A 15,678-nucleotide genomic window follows, 5' to 3' on the forward strand; every position below is an offset into this window, starting at 1 on the left:
AATTAGCATGTTATGGTAGCCTTCGGGGCATCAGTGCATTAAAAACTAAATCGCTATGTCTATACTACTAATAATGCTCAAAATAACCCCACACTTACACTGTAGCACAATGAGGGTCTCTATATGTAAACCGAAGCATTGAGAACTTTGCAAGTGTACAGGCAGTTTATTAAAAAGAAACATTTACCGTTCACGTCTGGATCACATATCCATGCGGGCGCCATCTTGGGAAAACTAAACTCTCGCGTGAAACGTTGTTGCCCTGAACAGGTGTTGTGCTTTCACGCGAGAGTTCAGTTTTCCCAAGATGGCGCCCGCATGGATATGTGATCCAGACGTGAACGGTAAATGTTTCTTTTTAATAAACTACCTGTACACTTGCAAAGTTCTCAATGCTTCGGTTTACATATAGAGACTACAGTGTAAGTGTGGGGTTATTTTGAGCATTATTAGTAGTATAGACATAGCGATTTCGTTTTTAATGCACTGATGCCCCGAAGGCTACCATAACATGCTAATTTGCGTTTAGCAATAACACTGGTCACGTTAGACTAGCATGAAAACAAACTCCAGTGAACGGTCGAACTCGGTACACGTTTGTTATTAACCCTAGGATCATTTCAAGGCGGAATTTCCCTTTAAACTGACGCGCAGTCTGTGGGAGTACAGCTGCTTGTGTTGTTACTGAACATGCTCATTTCAAAGCAATTGATTTAATAAGCTTGCACAACTTTACACCCTCGCTAAATAAAAGAGGCGGAGAGCAGGCGCTTTATGTTTATAAAGTTTAAAGTCCTGGCAGAACACTGTGGGTTCGTGTTATAAAAACATTGTGCAGTACATTAAACATAAGCCTACATCAGTATGTTGTCAGTAAGTCAAGCATTGTCGTCTTAACTCTAAGTTTCTAATTAATTTGTGAAGTACATAACTTACTATAAAGCTAATAAACAATGACTTTATAAGTTTCCATTTTTTAAAATAAGCCCAATATTACATTGTTCTCATCAAAACTGACAATGATTTAAATTATATGTATTTTTTTGTTTGTGTTTTAAAGTTATTTATAATAAGTCAAGTTTACTGTTTTGTGCACTTATATCAGAATCATTTTGGATAATAAAGTTTATTGTTAACTTGTAAAACACACCTGCTTATATTACATATCTTTGTCACGTCATTTTAAGTGTTTGAGTGATCATTGCAAAAAAAGTATTTATATATAGTATATTCTGTTAATGTATATAGTGTATTCTATGTACAGTACTGTAGTAGTATAATATACTGTAGTATATGTGTACTATACTATAATATGCACATAAAGAATATCGGCCGATATATCGTTATCAGTCTTTTTTTCTCCCTAATATCTGTATCGGCCCCCAAAAAATGCATATCGGTCGGGTTCTATTTATAAAGCATCCTAAGTGTTAAGACTAGGTCTCAGCTCCTAAATTATTTAAGAGAGCTGGAGAGGTCTCTTAACCTAGTTAAGAGTAAAAAGAGGGCAGCAGAGAGGCGGAGATCATGCACTTTACAACAAAGAATGTGTTAGAAATACTTTAATTTAAATGTATTTCAATTAGGGTTGTAACGGTATACCGGTATGGCGGTATACCTTGATATTAACTTTCACGGTTATCATACCATAAACATTTGCTTTTACACGGTTTTGGGGGAAAAATAAGCGGATCTGACCTGCGCTACTACACACATGCAAGTTCATTCGGCATGACTGCTAGACTCCATTCGTTTATGTACAGCAGAGAAAATGCCAGAGACTACAAATTTTAACCTCTATCCCCTACCAGAAAAAAAATAAAATCTACAGTATGGGAATACTTTGGTTATACAGAAAACAAATGCGAGGTTGTCCTTTAAGATGGATATCCAGTTTGCAAAAAATGTGGAGGAAGAGTGGCTGCAAAAGAGGCACTAAAGCCTATTTAAGTAATTTATATTACAGATCAATTTAAGTTGATTATACTTAGGCCATATAATAAAAACTATACATTTCACTCACTATATGACAATGTAAACAAATAAATATATCCAGAGCAGCTCTGAGAGAATTTGTGTGGGTATTATATCATTTTATTTAAAATAATAACATTAAAATGAGTAAAAAAATTAAGAATCAAGTTTATTTATTTCAAAAGTTTGATATAATAAACCATATGTTCAACCCAAACCCCCTATCTGTTTTTTATTAATTTAAGGGTCATTGTAGCTAATAATAATAATAATAAATATAATAATAATAATAATAATAATAATAATAAATATAGCTGCAAGCAGCGATGGCGGGCCCTCGCACGTTTTTTTACCGCTACACGGTGCCTCCGAGAAAACGATGCAAAGTGGGCATGTGCATCAAGTGGGTAAATATCAGTGGACTATTTCATGTTGCTACTGACCAATTTGGGAACTGTAGGTAAAAGAAACCCCACATTTTGGACAAACGGGGGCGCTAGTGAGCCACTAAATAGACACGCCTTTATCTGACCTTTTTGTCAACACTTGACAGCCGACAACTCTAATGTGCGTGCCAACTTTTAGGTTAATCTAAGCATGCCAAGAGCCCTAAATATGCCTGAAATAAAAGTAAAGTTTGGGGCGTTGCCATGGGAACAGCGTTCAAGATATCAAAAATCCCTTCGCAATTCATCATCTACTATGCCTTGGCATCATGTTGACTACTTTTGGTGTCAATTGCATGATTTTTCTAGAAGGAGTATTTAAAAGAACATTGCATGGAACTGTCAAAAAAATCCAGCTTTGTAACTGACACACTTCCTGCCGCCTGGTGGTGGCGCTATACCCGAGACTCACAATAGGCACATCGATGCAATCAGAATCTTCAGACGAACAAACACCCCGTGTGTCATCACAATAAGACATTTTTACCTTAGATATTAGACACTTCCTGTTTCTCTGATTTCGCCATGAATTTGTCGCCTCGCCATGGCAGAACCGTTCGAGATATCAAAAATCCCTTCGCAATTTAGCAAGTACAATGTCTCGGCATCATGATCACCACGTTTGGTGTCAATCCCATGAATTCCCTAGAAGGAGTATTCAAAAGTTCACCGTATACATTTTTGAAACCATCCAAAATGGCCGACTTCCTGTTGGGCGGAGCTAATAGGTTTGATGGTGAAAGTTGTTCGGGTCGATGGGATCTATATACATACCAACTCTCGTACATGTGCGTACATGTTTGCCCGATTTGTGCACCAATATTTATTTTTCATTACAGGCGGGGCTACAGCGCCCTACTGCCATGCCCGTGTTCCAGCGTTTGCCCAGTCCTAATGGCCGATGACTTTGAGGTCTGTGCCAAATTCCCGGTGTTTTCGAGCATGTTAAGGCACCCAAAGTGCATGTCAAGTGCTTAAGTATGCCTGGAAGTGAAAGTAAAGTTTGACGTGTTGCCATGGGAGCAGCATTCGAGATATCAAAAATCCCTTCGCAATTTATCATCTACCATGCCTCAGCATCATGTTGACCACTTTTGGTGTCAATCGCATGAAAATCCTAGGAGGAGTATTTAAAAGAACATCGCATGGAACTGTCAAAAAAATCCACCTTTGTGACTGACACACTTCCTGGCGCCTGGTGGTGGCGCTATACCCGAGACTCACAATAGGCACATCGATGCGATCGGAATCTTCAGACGAACAAACAACCCGCATGTCATCACAATAAGACATTCTTTGGCTTAGATATTACACACTTCCTGTTTCGTTGATTTTGCCATGAATTTGTCGCTTCGCCATGGCAGAACCGTTCGAGATATTAAAAATCCCTTCGTAATTTAGCAAGTCCAATGTCTTGGCATCATGATCACCACGTTTGGTGTCAATCGCATAACTCCCCTAGGAGGAGTATTTAAAAGTTCATTGCATGCATTTTTTAAACAATCCAAAATGGCCGACATCCTGTTGGGCGGAGCTATTAGCTTTGGTGCGAAAGTTGTTCGGGTCGATGAGATCTATATGTGTACCAACTTTCGTACATGTGTGTACATGTTTGCTCGATCTGTGCCCCAATGTTTGTTTTTGCATTACAGGGGGCGCTACAGAGCTCCCCTGCCACGCCTGTGTTCCAGCCTTTGCCCAGTCCTAATGGCCGACGACTGATATCTGTGCCAAATTTCAAGAGTTTTCGAGTATGTTAAGGCACCCAAATTGCTCCAAAATGTAAAAATATATACAGTCTTGTTCAAAATAATAGCAGTACAATGTGACTAACCAGAATAATCAAGGTTTTTAGTATATTTTTTATTGCTACGTGGCAAACAAGTTACCAGTAGGTTCAGCAGACTCCCAGAAAACAAACAAGACCCAGCATTCATGATATGCACGCTCCCAAGGCTGTGCAATTGGGCAACCAGCCGAAAGGGGTGTGTTCAAAAAAACAGCAGTGTGGCATTCAATCGCTGAGGTCATCAATTTTGTGAAGAAACAGGTGTGAATCAGGTGGCCCCTATTTAAGGATGAAGCCAACACTTGTTGAACATGCATTTGAAAGCTGAGAAAATGGGTCGTTCAAGACATTGTTCAGAAGAACAGCGTACTTTGATTAAAAAGTTTATTGTTGAGGTTAAAACATTTAAAGATGTTCAATAAATTATAGGCTTTTCAGCTAAAATGATCTCCAATGCATTAATATGGAGTGCAAAACCAGAGAGACGTGGAAGAAAACGGTAGAAAACCATCAAAATGGATAGAAGAATAACCAGAATGGCAAAGGCTCAGCCAATGATCACTTCCAGGATGATCAAAGACAGTCTGGAGTTACCTGTAAGTACTGTGACAGTTAGAAGACATCTGTGTGAAGCTAATCTATTTTCAAGAATCCCTCGCAAAGTCCCTCTGTTAAAAAAAAGGCATGTGCAGAAGAGGTTACAATTTGCCAAAGAACACATCAACTGGCCTAAAGAGAAATGGAGGAACATTTTGTGGACTGATGAGAGTAAAATTGTTCTTTTTGGGTCCAAGGGCCACAGGCAGTTTGTGAGACGACCCCCAAACTCTGAATTCAAGCCACAGTACACAGTGAAGCATGGAGGTGCAAGCATCATGATATGGGGATGTTTCTCCTACTATGGTGTTGGGCCTATTTATCGCATACCAGGGATCATGGATCAGTTTGCATATGTTAAAATACTTGAAGAGGTCATGTTGCCCTATGCTGAAGAGGACATGCCCTTGAAATGGTTGTTTCAACAAGACAATGACCCAAAACACACTAGTAAACGGGCAAAGTCTTGGTTCCAAACCAACAAAATTAATGTTATGGAGTGGCCAGCCCAATCTCCAGACCTTAATCCAATTGAGAACTTGTGGGGTGATATCAAAAATGCTGTAAAACCAAGAAATGTGAATGAATTGTGGAATGTTGTTAAAGAATCATGGAGTGGAATAACAGCTGAGAGGTGCCACAAGTTGGTTGACTCCATGCCACACAGATGTCAAGCAGTTTTAAAAAACTGTGGTCATACAACTAAATATTAGTTTAGTGATTCACAGGATTGCTAAATCCCAGAAAAAAAATGTTTGTACAAAATAGTTTTGAGTTTGTACAGTCAAAGGTAGACACTGCTGTTTTTTTGAACACACCCCTTTCGGCTGGTTGCCCGGTTGCGCGGCCTTGGGAGCGTGCGTGTCGTGGGTGCTGGGTCTTGTTTGTTTTCTGGGAATCTGCTGAACCTGCTGGTGGCTTGTTTGCCATGTAGCAATGGAAGGTGTACTAGGAGCCTTGATTGTTCTGGTTGGTCACATTGTGCTGCTGTTATTTTGAACAAGACTGTATATATATATATTAATAATAATAATAATAATAATAATAAAAATCCGAGCAAAAACAATAGGGCTTCGCACCTTTCGGTGCAGGCCATTCTGGCCTGCTCCTCAGTGCTCGGGCCCTAAATATAGCTGCAAGCAGCAATGGCGGGCCCTCGCACGTTTTTTTCCCGCTACACGGTGCGTCCGAGAAAATGATGCACGGTGGGCAAGGGCCTCAAGTGGGTAAATATCAGTGGGGTATTTAATGTTGTTTCTGACCCATTTGGGGACTGTAGGTAAAACAAACGCCACATTTTAGACAAACGGGGGGGCTAGTCAGCCACTAAATAGACACGCCTTTATCTGACCTTTATGTCAACACTTCACAGCCGACAACTCTGATGTGTGTGCCAAATTTAAAGTTAATCCAAGCACGCCAAGAGCCTTAAAAAAGCCTTAAATAAACGTAAAGTTTGACACGTTGCCATGGGAACCGCATTCGATATGTCAAAAATTCCTTCGCAATTTAGCGTCTACAATGTCTCAGCATCATGTTGACCACTTCTGGTGTCAATCGCATGAATACTCTAGAAGTAGTATTTAAAAGTTCACTGCATGCAACTGAAAGGCTTCGATATGCCTTTTAAATGAAAGTAAAGTTTGACACGTTGCCATGGGAACAGCGTTCAAGATATCAAAAATCCCTTCACAATTTATCATCTACAATGTCTCGGCATCATGTTGACCACTTTTTGTGTCAATCAAATGAAAATCCTAGGAGTATTTAAAAGAACATCGGATGGAACTGTCAAAAAAATCCACCTTTGTGACTGACACACTTCCTGGCGTCTGGTGGTGGCGCTATACCCGGGAGTCACAATAGGCACATCGATGCAATCGGAATCTTCAGATGAACAAACACCCCGCGTGTCATCACAATAAGACATTTTTTGCTTTAGATATTAGACACTTCCTGTTTCTCTGATTTCACCATGAATTTGTCGCCTCGCCATGACAGAACCGTTTGAGATATCAAAAATCCCTTCGCAATTTAGCAAGTACAATGTCTCAGCTTCATGATCACCACGTTTGGTGTCAATCCCATTAATCAACTAGAAGGAGTGTTTAAAAGTTCACAGCATGCATTTTTTAAACAATCCAAAATGTCCGACTTCCTGTTGGGCGGAGCTAAAAGGTTAGAGTGCGAAAGTTGTTTGGGTCGATGAGATCTATATGCGTACCAACTTTCGTACATGTGCAAACATTTTTGCTCGTTCTGTGCTCCAATGTTTGTTTTTGCATTACAGGGGGCGCTAAAGAGCTCCCTTGCCACACCCGTGGTCTAGCCTTTGCCTGGACCTGATGGCCGACGACTCTAACGTTTGTGCCAAATTTCAAGAGTTTTCGAGTATGTTAAGGCACCCAAAGTGCCCAAAAGTGTAAAAAAATAATAATAAATATAGCTGCAAGCAGCAATGGCGGGCCCTCGCACGTTTTTTTACCGCTACATGGTGCGTCCGAGAAAACGATGCACGGTGGGCAAGGGCATCAAGTGGGTAAAATATCAGTGGGCTATTTAATATTGTTTCTGAGCCATTTGGGGACTGTAGGTAAAAGAAACCCCACATTTTAGACAAACAGGTGCACTAGTGAGCCACTTAAGAGACACGCCTATGTCTGACCTTTTTGTCAACACTTAACAGCCGAAAACTCTGATGTGTGCAGAGATGTATAGTAACGAAGTAGAACTACTTCACTACTGTACTTAAGTACTAATAGGCAGTATCTGTACTCTACTGAAGTATTATTTTTTTCTCCTACTTTCACTTTTACTTCAGTACATATTTTCGATGAGTTTAATACTTTTACTCCAATACATTTTTTATGTGCTGCATAGTTACTCGTTACACTCAAATGTTACAAATCATTCCAAACCTACATTATCACTGCCGGAGCGGTGATACACATTAGAAACACACACAGATTGTGGTCTAAACCAATAGGAGATAGTGAAGAGCGGACCCCTCCCTCCCTCTCACTCACAAATATGAGCCGCAGTTGTGGACAAATGTGAAGTGAAGAGAGAACCAAAGTGCACGAGAGAGACCGATAGAGAGAGAGAATTCGCGAAAAAGGGCGAGTGTGCGCGAAAGAAGGAAACCTAAATACATTGAAACATCTTGTACCTTTACCTATTACCATTACATCGACTAATATTTTATTAATTCTGAATTCTCTATTGCCATATTAGTTAAATTAATCTGAACATTCCTGTCCTTGTACTCCTGCTACAGCCAAAGCAATTGTGCGTGTCCTTTAGCTTAAACATTTGAAATAATATAAACAATATTATATTCAAACTTTTGACTGTTTTCTTTAATAACTACATTACACAATACTTGTACTTTTACTTTCAGTACTTGAGTAGTATATTTTAAAATAAACTACTTGCAATACTTAAGTACAAAACATGTTTAATACTTCAGTACTTCCACTTAAGTGGTGTGCTCACTTTTTTGATAGAGCACTTATACTTTTACTTAAGTCTGGGTCCCTAGTACTTTATACATCTCTGGATGTGTGTGCCAAATTTAAAGTTCAACTAAGCCTTAAACATGCCTGAAATTAAAGTAAAGTTTGACGCGTTGCCATGAGAACAGCGTTCGAGATGTCTAAAATTCCTTCGCAATTTATCATCTACAATGTCTCGGCATCATGTTGACCACTTCTGGTGTCAATCGCATGAATCCCATACGAGGAGTATTTAAAGGTTCACAGCATGTAACTGTCAGCCTTAAATATGTGTAAAAATGAAAGTAAAGTTTGATGCATTGCCATGACAACAGCGTTTGAGATATCATAATCCCTTCGCAATTTATCATCTACAATGTCTCGGAATCATGTTGACCACTTCTCGTGTCAATCGCATGAAAATCCTAGAAGGAGTATTTAAAAGTTAACTGTATGAAAGGCTTAAATATGCCTTTAAAATGAAAGTAAAGTTTGACAGGTTGCCATGGGAACAGCGTTTGAGATATCAAAAATCCCTTCGCAATTTATCATCTACAATGTCTCGGCATCATGGTGACCACTTTTGGTGTCAATCGCATGAAAATCCTAGAAGGAGTATTTAAAAGAACATTGCAAGGAACTTTCAAAAAAATCCAGCTTTGTGACTGACACACTTCCTGGCGCCTGGTGGTGGCGCTATACCCGAGACTCACAATAGGCACATCGATGCGATCGGAATCTTCAGACGAACAAACACCCCGCGTGTCATTACAATAAGACATTTTTTGCTTTAGATATTAGACACTTCCTGTTTCTCTGATTTCGCCACAACTTTGTCGGCTCGCCATGGCAGAACCGTTCGAGATATCAAAAATCCCTTCGCAATTTAGCAAGTCCAATGTCTCGACATCATGTTCACCACTTTTGGTGTCAATCGCATGCATCCTCTAGGAGGAGTATTCAAAAGTTCAACGCATGCATTTTTTAAACAATCCAAAATAGCTGACTTCCTGTTGGGCGGAGCTTAAATGTTAGAGGGCGAAAGTTGTTCGGGTCGATGAGATCTATATGCGTACCAACTCTCGTACATGTGCATACATGTTTGCACAATCTGTGCATCAATGTTTTATTTTGCATTACAGGGGGCGCTACAGAGCCCCCGTGCCACGCCCGTGTTCCAGCCTTTGCCCGTTTGCAATGACGGACGACTCTGACGTCTGTGCCAAATTTCAAGAGTTTTCGAGTATGTTAAGGCACCCAAAATGCCCAAAAGTGTTAAAAAAAAAATAAATAAAAAAAAAAAATATAGCTGCAAGCAGCAATGGCGGGCCCTCGCACGTTTTTTTTACCGCGACACGGTGCCTTCGAGAAAACGATGCACGGTGGGCAAGTGCATCAAGTGGGTAAATATCGGTGGACTATTATATTTTGGTACTGACCCTTTTGGGGACTGTAGGTAAAAAAAACACACATTTTAGACAAACGGGGGCGCTAGTGAGCCACTTAAGAGACACGCCTATGTCGGACCTTTTTGTGCACACTTAACAGCCGACAACTCTGATGTGTGTGCCAACTTTTAGGTTAATCTAAGCACGCCAAGAGCCCTAAATATGCCTGAAATAAAAGTAAAGGTTGGGGCATTGCCATGGGAACAGCGTTCGAGATATCAAAAATCCCTTCGCAATTTATCATCTACTATGCCTTGGCATCATGTTGACCACTTTTGGTGTCAATCACATGAAAATCCTAGAAGGAGTATTTAAAAGAACATCGAATGGAACTGTCAAAAAAATTCCACCTTTGTGACTGACACACTTCCTGGCGCCTGGTGGTGGCGCTATACCCGAGACTCACAATAGGCACATCGATGCGATCGGAATCTTCAGACGAACAAACACTCCGCATGGCATCAAAATAAGATATTTTTTGCCATAGATATTAGACACTTCCTGTTTCTCTGATTTCGCCATGACTTTGCCGCATCGCCATGGCAACACCGTTCGAGATATCAAAAATCCCTTCGCAATTTAGCAAGTCCAATGTCTTGACCTCATGATCACCACGTTTGGTGTCATTTGCATGAATCCCCTAGGAGGAGTATTTAAAAGTTCACCACATGCATTTTTTAAACAATCCAAAATGGCTGACTTCCTGTTGGGCGGAGCTTAAATTTTAGAGGGCGAAAGTTGTTTGGGTCGATGAGATCTATATGCGTATCAACTCTCGTACATGTGCGTACATTTTTGCCGAATCTGTGCCCCAATGTTTGTTTTTGCATTACAGGGGGCGCTACAGAGCTCCCTTGCCACGCCCGTGTTCCAGCCTTTGCCCAGTCCTAATGGCCGACGACTCTGACGTCTGTGCCAAATTTCAAGAGTTTTCGAGTATGTTTAGGCACCCAAAATGCCCAAAAATGTTAAAAAAAAATAATAATAAAAAATATAGCTGCAAGCAGCGATGGCGGGCCCTCGCACGTTTTTTTACCGCTACACGGTGCCTCCGAGAAAACGATGCACGGTGGGCAAGTGCATCAAGTGGGTAAATATCGGTGGACTATTTATGTTGTTACTGACCCAATTAGGGACTGTAGGTAAAAGAAACCCCACATTTTGGACAAACTGTCGCTAATGTGAGCGACTTAAGAGGCACACCTATGTCTGACCTGTTTGTCAACACTTAACAGTTGACAACGCTGATGTGTGTGCCAAATTTGAAGTTAATCTAAGCATGCCAAGAGGCTTAAATATTCCTGAAATAATAGTAAACTTTGATGCGTTGCCATGGCAACAGCGTTCGAGATGTCAAAAATCCCTTCGCAATTTATCATCTACAATGTCTCAGCATCATGTTGACCACTTTTGGTGTCAATCGCATGAATATCCTAGAAGGAGTATTTAAAAGTTCACTGCATGAAACTGTAAGGCTTAAATATGCCTTTAAAATGAAAGTAAAGTTTGACACGTTGCCATGGGAACAGCGTTCGAGATATCAAAAATCCCTTCGCAATTTATCATCTACTATGCCTCGTCATCATGTTGACCACTTTTGGTGTCAATTGCATGATTTTTCTAGAAGGAGTATTTAAAAGAACATTGCATGGAACTGTCAAAAAAATCCAGCTTTGTAACTGACACACTTCCTGCCGCCTGGTGGTGGCGCTATACCTGGGAGTCACAATAGGCGCATCGATGCGATCGGAATCATCAGACGAACAAACACCCCGCATGGCATCACAATAAGATATTTTTTGCCATAGATATTAGACACTTCCTGTTTCTCTGATTTCGCCATGACTTTGCCGCTTCGCCATGGCAACACCGTTCGAGATATCAAAAATCCCTTCGCAATTTAGCAAGTCCAATGTCTTGACATCATGATCACCACTTTTGGTGTCATTTGCATGAATCCCCTAGGAGGAGTATTCAAAAGTTCACCGCATGCATTTTTTAAACAATCCAAAATGGCGGACTTCCTGTTGGGCGGAGCTAAAATGTTAGAGGGCGAAAGTTGTTCGGGTCGATGAGATCTATATGCGTACCAACTTTCGTACATGTGCGTACATGCTTGCCCAATCTGTGCACCAATGTTTGTTTTTGCATTACAGGGGGCGCTACAGAGCCCCAGTGCCACGCCCGTGTTTCAGCCTTTGCATGAGCCTAGTGGTACGGGACTCTGACATGTGTGCCAAGTTTCAAGAGTTTTCGAGTATGTTAAGGGACCCAAATTAGGTCAAGTGTTGAAAAAAAAAAAAAAAAAATAAAAATAATAATCCTAAGGAAAACAATAGGGCTTCGCACCTTTCGGTGCAGGCCATTCTGGCCTGCTCCTCGGTGCTCGGGCCCTAATAATAAATCCGAGCAAAAACAATAGGGCTTCGCACCTTTCGGTGCAGGCCATTCTGGCCTGCTCCTCGGTGCTCGGGCCCTAATAATAAATCCGAGCAAAAACAATAGGGCTTCGCACCTTTCGGTGCAGGCCATTCTGGCCTGCTCCTCGGTGCTCGGGCCCTAAATATAGCTGCAAGCAGCAATGGCGGGCCCTCGCACGTTTTTTTACCGCTACATGGTGCGTCCGAGAAAACGATGCACGGTGGGCAAGGGCATCAAGTGGGTAAAATATCAGTGGGCTATTTAATGTTGTTTCTGAGCCATTTGGGGACTGTAGGTAAAAGAAACCCCACATTTTAGACAAACAGGTGCACTAGTGAGCCACTTAAGAGACACGCCTATGTCTGACCTTTTTGTCAACACTTAACAGCCGAAAACTCTGATGTGTGCAGAGATGTATAGTAACGAAGTAGAACTACTTCACTACTGTACTTAAGTACTAATAGGCAGTATCTGTACTCTACTGAAGTATTATTTTTTTCTCCTACTTCCACTTTTACTTCAGTACATATTTTCGATGAGTTTAATACTTTTACTCCAATACATTTTTTATGTGCTGCATAGTTACTCCTTACACTCAAATGTTACGAATCATTCCAAACCTACATTATCACTGCCGGAGCGGTGATACACATTAGAAACACACACAGATTGTGGTCTAAACCAATAGGAGATAGTGAAGAGCGGACCCCTCCCTCCCTCTCACTCACAAATATGAGCCGCAGTTGTGGACAAATGTGAAGTGAAGAGAGAACCAAAGTGCACGAGAGAGACCGATAGAGAGAAAGAATTTGCGAGAAAGGGCGAGTGTGCGCGAAAGAAGAAAACCTAAATACATTGAAACATCTTGTACCTTTACCTAATACCATTACATCGACTAATATTTTATTAATTCTGAATTCTCTATTGCCATATTAGTTAAATTAATCTGAACATTCCTGTCCTTGTACTCCTGCTACAGCCAAAGCAATTGTGAGTGTCCTTTAGCTTAAACATTTGAAATAATATAAACAATATTATATTCAAACTTTTGACTGTTTTCTTTAATAACTACATTACACAATACTTGTACTTTTACTTTCAGTACTTGAGTAGTATATTTTAAAATAAACTACTTGCAATACTCAAGTACAAAACATGTTTAATACTTCAGTACTTCCACTTAAGTGGTGTGCTCACTTTTTTGATAGAGCACTTGTACTTTTACTCAAGTCTGGGTCCCTAGTACATCTCTGGATGTGTGTGCCAAATTTAAAGTTCAACTAAGCACGCCAAGAGCCTTAAACATGCCTGAAATTAAAGTAAAGTTTGACGCGTTGCCATGAGAACAGCGTTCGAGATGTCTAAAATTCCTTCGCAATTTATCATCTACAATGTCTCGGCATCATGTTGACCACTTCTGGTGTCAATCGCATGAATCCCATACGAGGAGTATTTAAAGGTTCACAGCATGTAACTGTCAGCCTTAAATATGTGTAAAAATGAAAGTAAAGTTTGATGCATTGCCATGGGAACAGCGTTTGAGATATCATAATCCCTTCGCAATTTATCATCTACAATGTCTCGGCATCATGTTGACCACTTCTCGTGTAAATCGCATAAAAAACCTAGAAGGAGTATTTAAAAGTTAACTGTATGGAACTGAAAGGCTTAAATATGCCTTTAAAATGAAAGTAAAGTTTGACAGGTTGCCATGGGAACAGCGTTTGAGATATCAAAAATCCCTTCGCAATTTATCATCTACAATGTCTCGGCATCATGTTGACCACTTCTCGTGTAAATCGCATGAAAATCCTAGAAGGAGTATTTAAAAGTTAACTGTATGGAACTGAAAGGCTTAAATATGCCTTTAAAATGAAAGTAAAGTTTGACGCGTTGCCATGGGAACAGCGTTTGAGATATCAAAAATCCCTTCGCAATTTATCATCTACAATGTCTTGGCATCATGGTGACCACTTTTGGTGTCAATCGTATGAAAATCCTAGAAGGAGTATTTAAAAGAACATTGCATGGAACTTTCAAAAAAATCCAGCTTTGTGACTGACACACTTCCTGGCGCCTGCTGGTGGCGCTATACCCGGGAGTCACAATAGGCACATCGATGCGATCGAAATCTTCAGATGAACAAACACCCCGCGTGTCATTACAATAAGACATTTTTTGCCTTAGATATTAGACACTTCCTGTTTCTCTGATTTCGCCACAACTTTGTCGGCTCGCCATGGCAGAACCGTTCGAGATATCAAAAATCCCTTTGCAATTTAGCAAGTCCAATGTCTCGACATCATGTTCTCCACTTTTGGTGTCAATCGCATGATTCCTCTAGGAGGAGTATTCAAAAGTTCAACGCATGCATTTTTTAAACAATCCAAAATAGCTGACTTCCTGTTGGGCGGAGCTTAAATGTTAGAGGGCGAAAGTTGTTCGGGTCGATGAGATCTATATGCGTACCAACTCTCGTACATGTGCGTACATGTTTGCACGATCTGTGCATCAATGTTTTTTTTTGCATTACAGGGGGCGCTACAGAGCCCCCGTGCCACGCCCGTGTTCCAGCCTTTGCCCGTTCGCAATGACGGACGACTCTGACATCTGTGCCAAATTTCAAGAGTTTTCGAGTATGTTAAGGCCCCCAAAATGTCCAAAAGTGTTGAAAAAAAAATAAAAAAAATAAATAAATAAATAAATATAGCTGCAAGCAGCAATGGCGGGCCCTCGCACATTTTTTTACCGCTACACGGTGCGTCCGAGAAAACGATGCACGGTGGGCAAGGGCATCAAGTGGGTAAAATATCAGTGGGCTATTTAATGTTGTTTCTGAGCCATTTCGGGACTGTAGGTAAAAGAAACCCCACATTTTAGACAAACAGGGGCACTAGTGAGCCATTTAACAGACACGCCTATGTCTGACCTTTTTGTCAACACTTAACAGCCGAAAACTCTGATGTGTGTGCCAAATATAAAGTTCAACTAAGCACGCCAAGAGCCTTAAATATGCCTGAAATAAAAGTAAAGTTTGACGTGTTGCCATGGAAACAGCGTTCGAGATGTCAAAAATCCTTCGCAATTTAGCATCTACAATGTCTCAGCATCATGTTGACCACTTCTGGTGTCAATCGCATAAACATTCTAGGAGGAGTATTTAAAAAAACATCGCATGCAACTGTAATGCTTAAATAAGCCTTTAAAATGAAAGTAAAATTTGTCGCGTTGCCATAGGAACAACATTCGAGATATCAAAAATCCCTTCGCAATTTAGCAAGAACAATGTCTCAGCATCATGTTGACCACTTTTGGTGTCAATCCCATGAATCCCCTAGAAGGAGTATTTAAAAGTTCACTGCATGAAACTGTAAGGCTTAAATATGCCTGAAAATGAAAGTAAAGTTTGACAGGTTGCCATGGAAACAGCGTTCGAGATATCAAAAATCCCTTCGCAATTTATCATCTACTATGCCTCAGCATCATGTTGACCACTTTTGGTGTCAATT

At 40.5% G+C, this 15,678-nt stretch overlaps 1 protein-coding gene across 1 annotated transcript in view; it reads right to left on the reverse strand.

The window, feature by feature from the left end:
• The window catches only part of gnmt (glycine N-methyltransferase), a 97,518-nt gene that overhangs the window by 60,352 nt on the left and 21,488 nt on the right, over nucleotides 1-15,678 (reverse strand).

This window comes from Misgurnus anguillicaudatus, chromosome 7, assembly GCF_027580225.2.
Source record: "Misgurnus anguillicaudatus chromosome 7, ASM2758022v2, whole genome shotgun sequence".
NCBI classification, from domain to species: domain Eukaryota; kingdom Metazoa; phylum Chordata; class Actinopteri; order Cypriniformes; family Cobitidae; genus Misgurnus; species Misgurnus anguillicaudatus.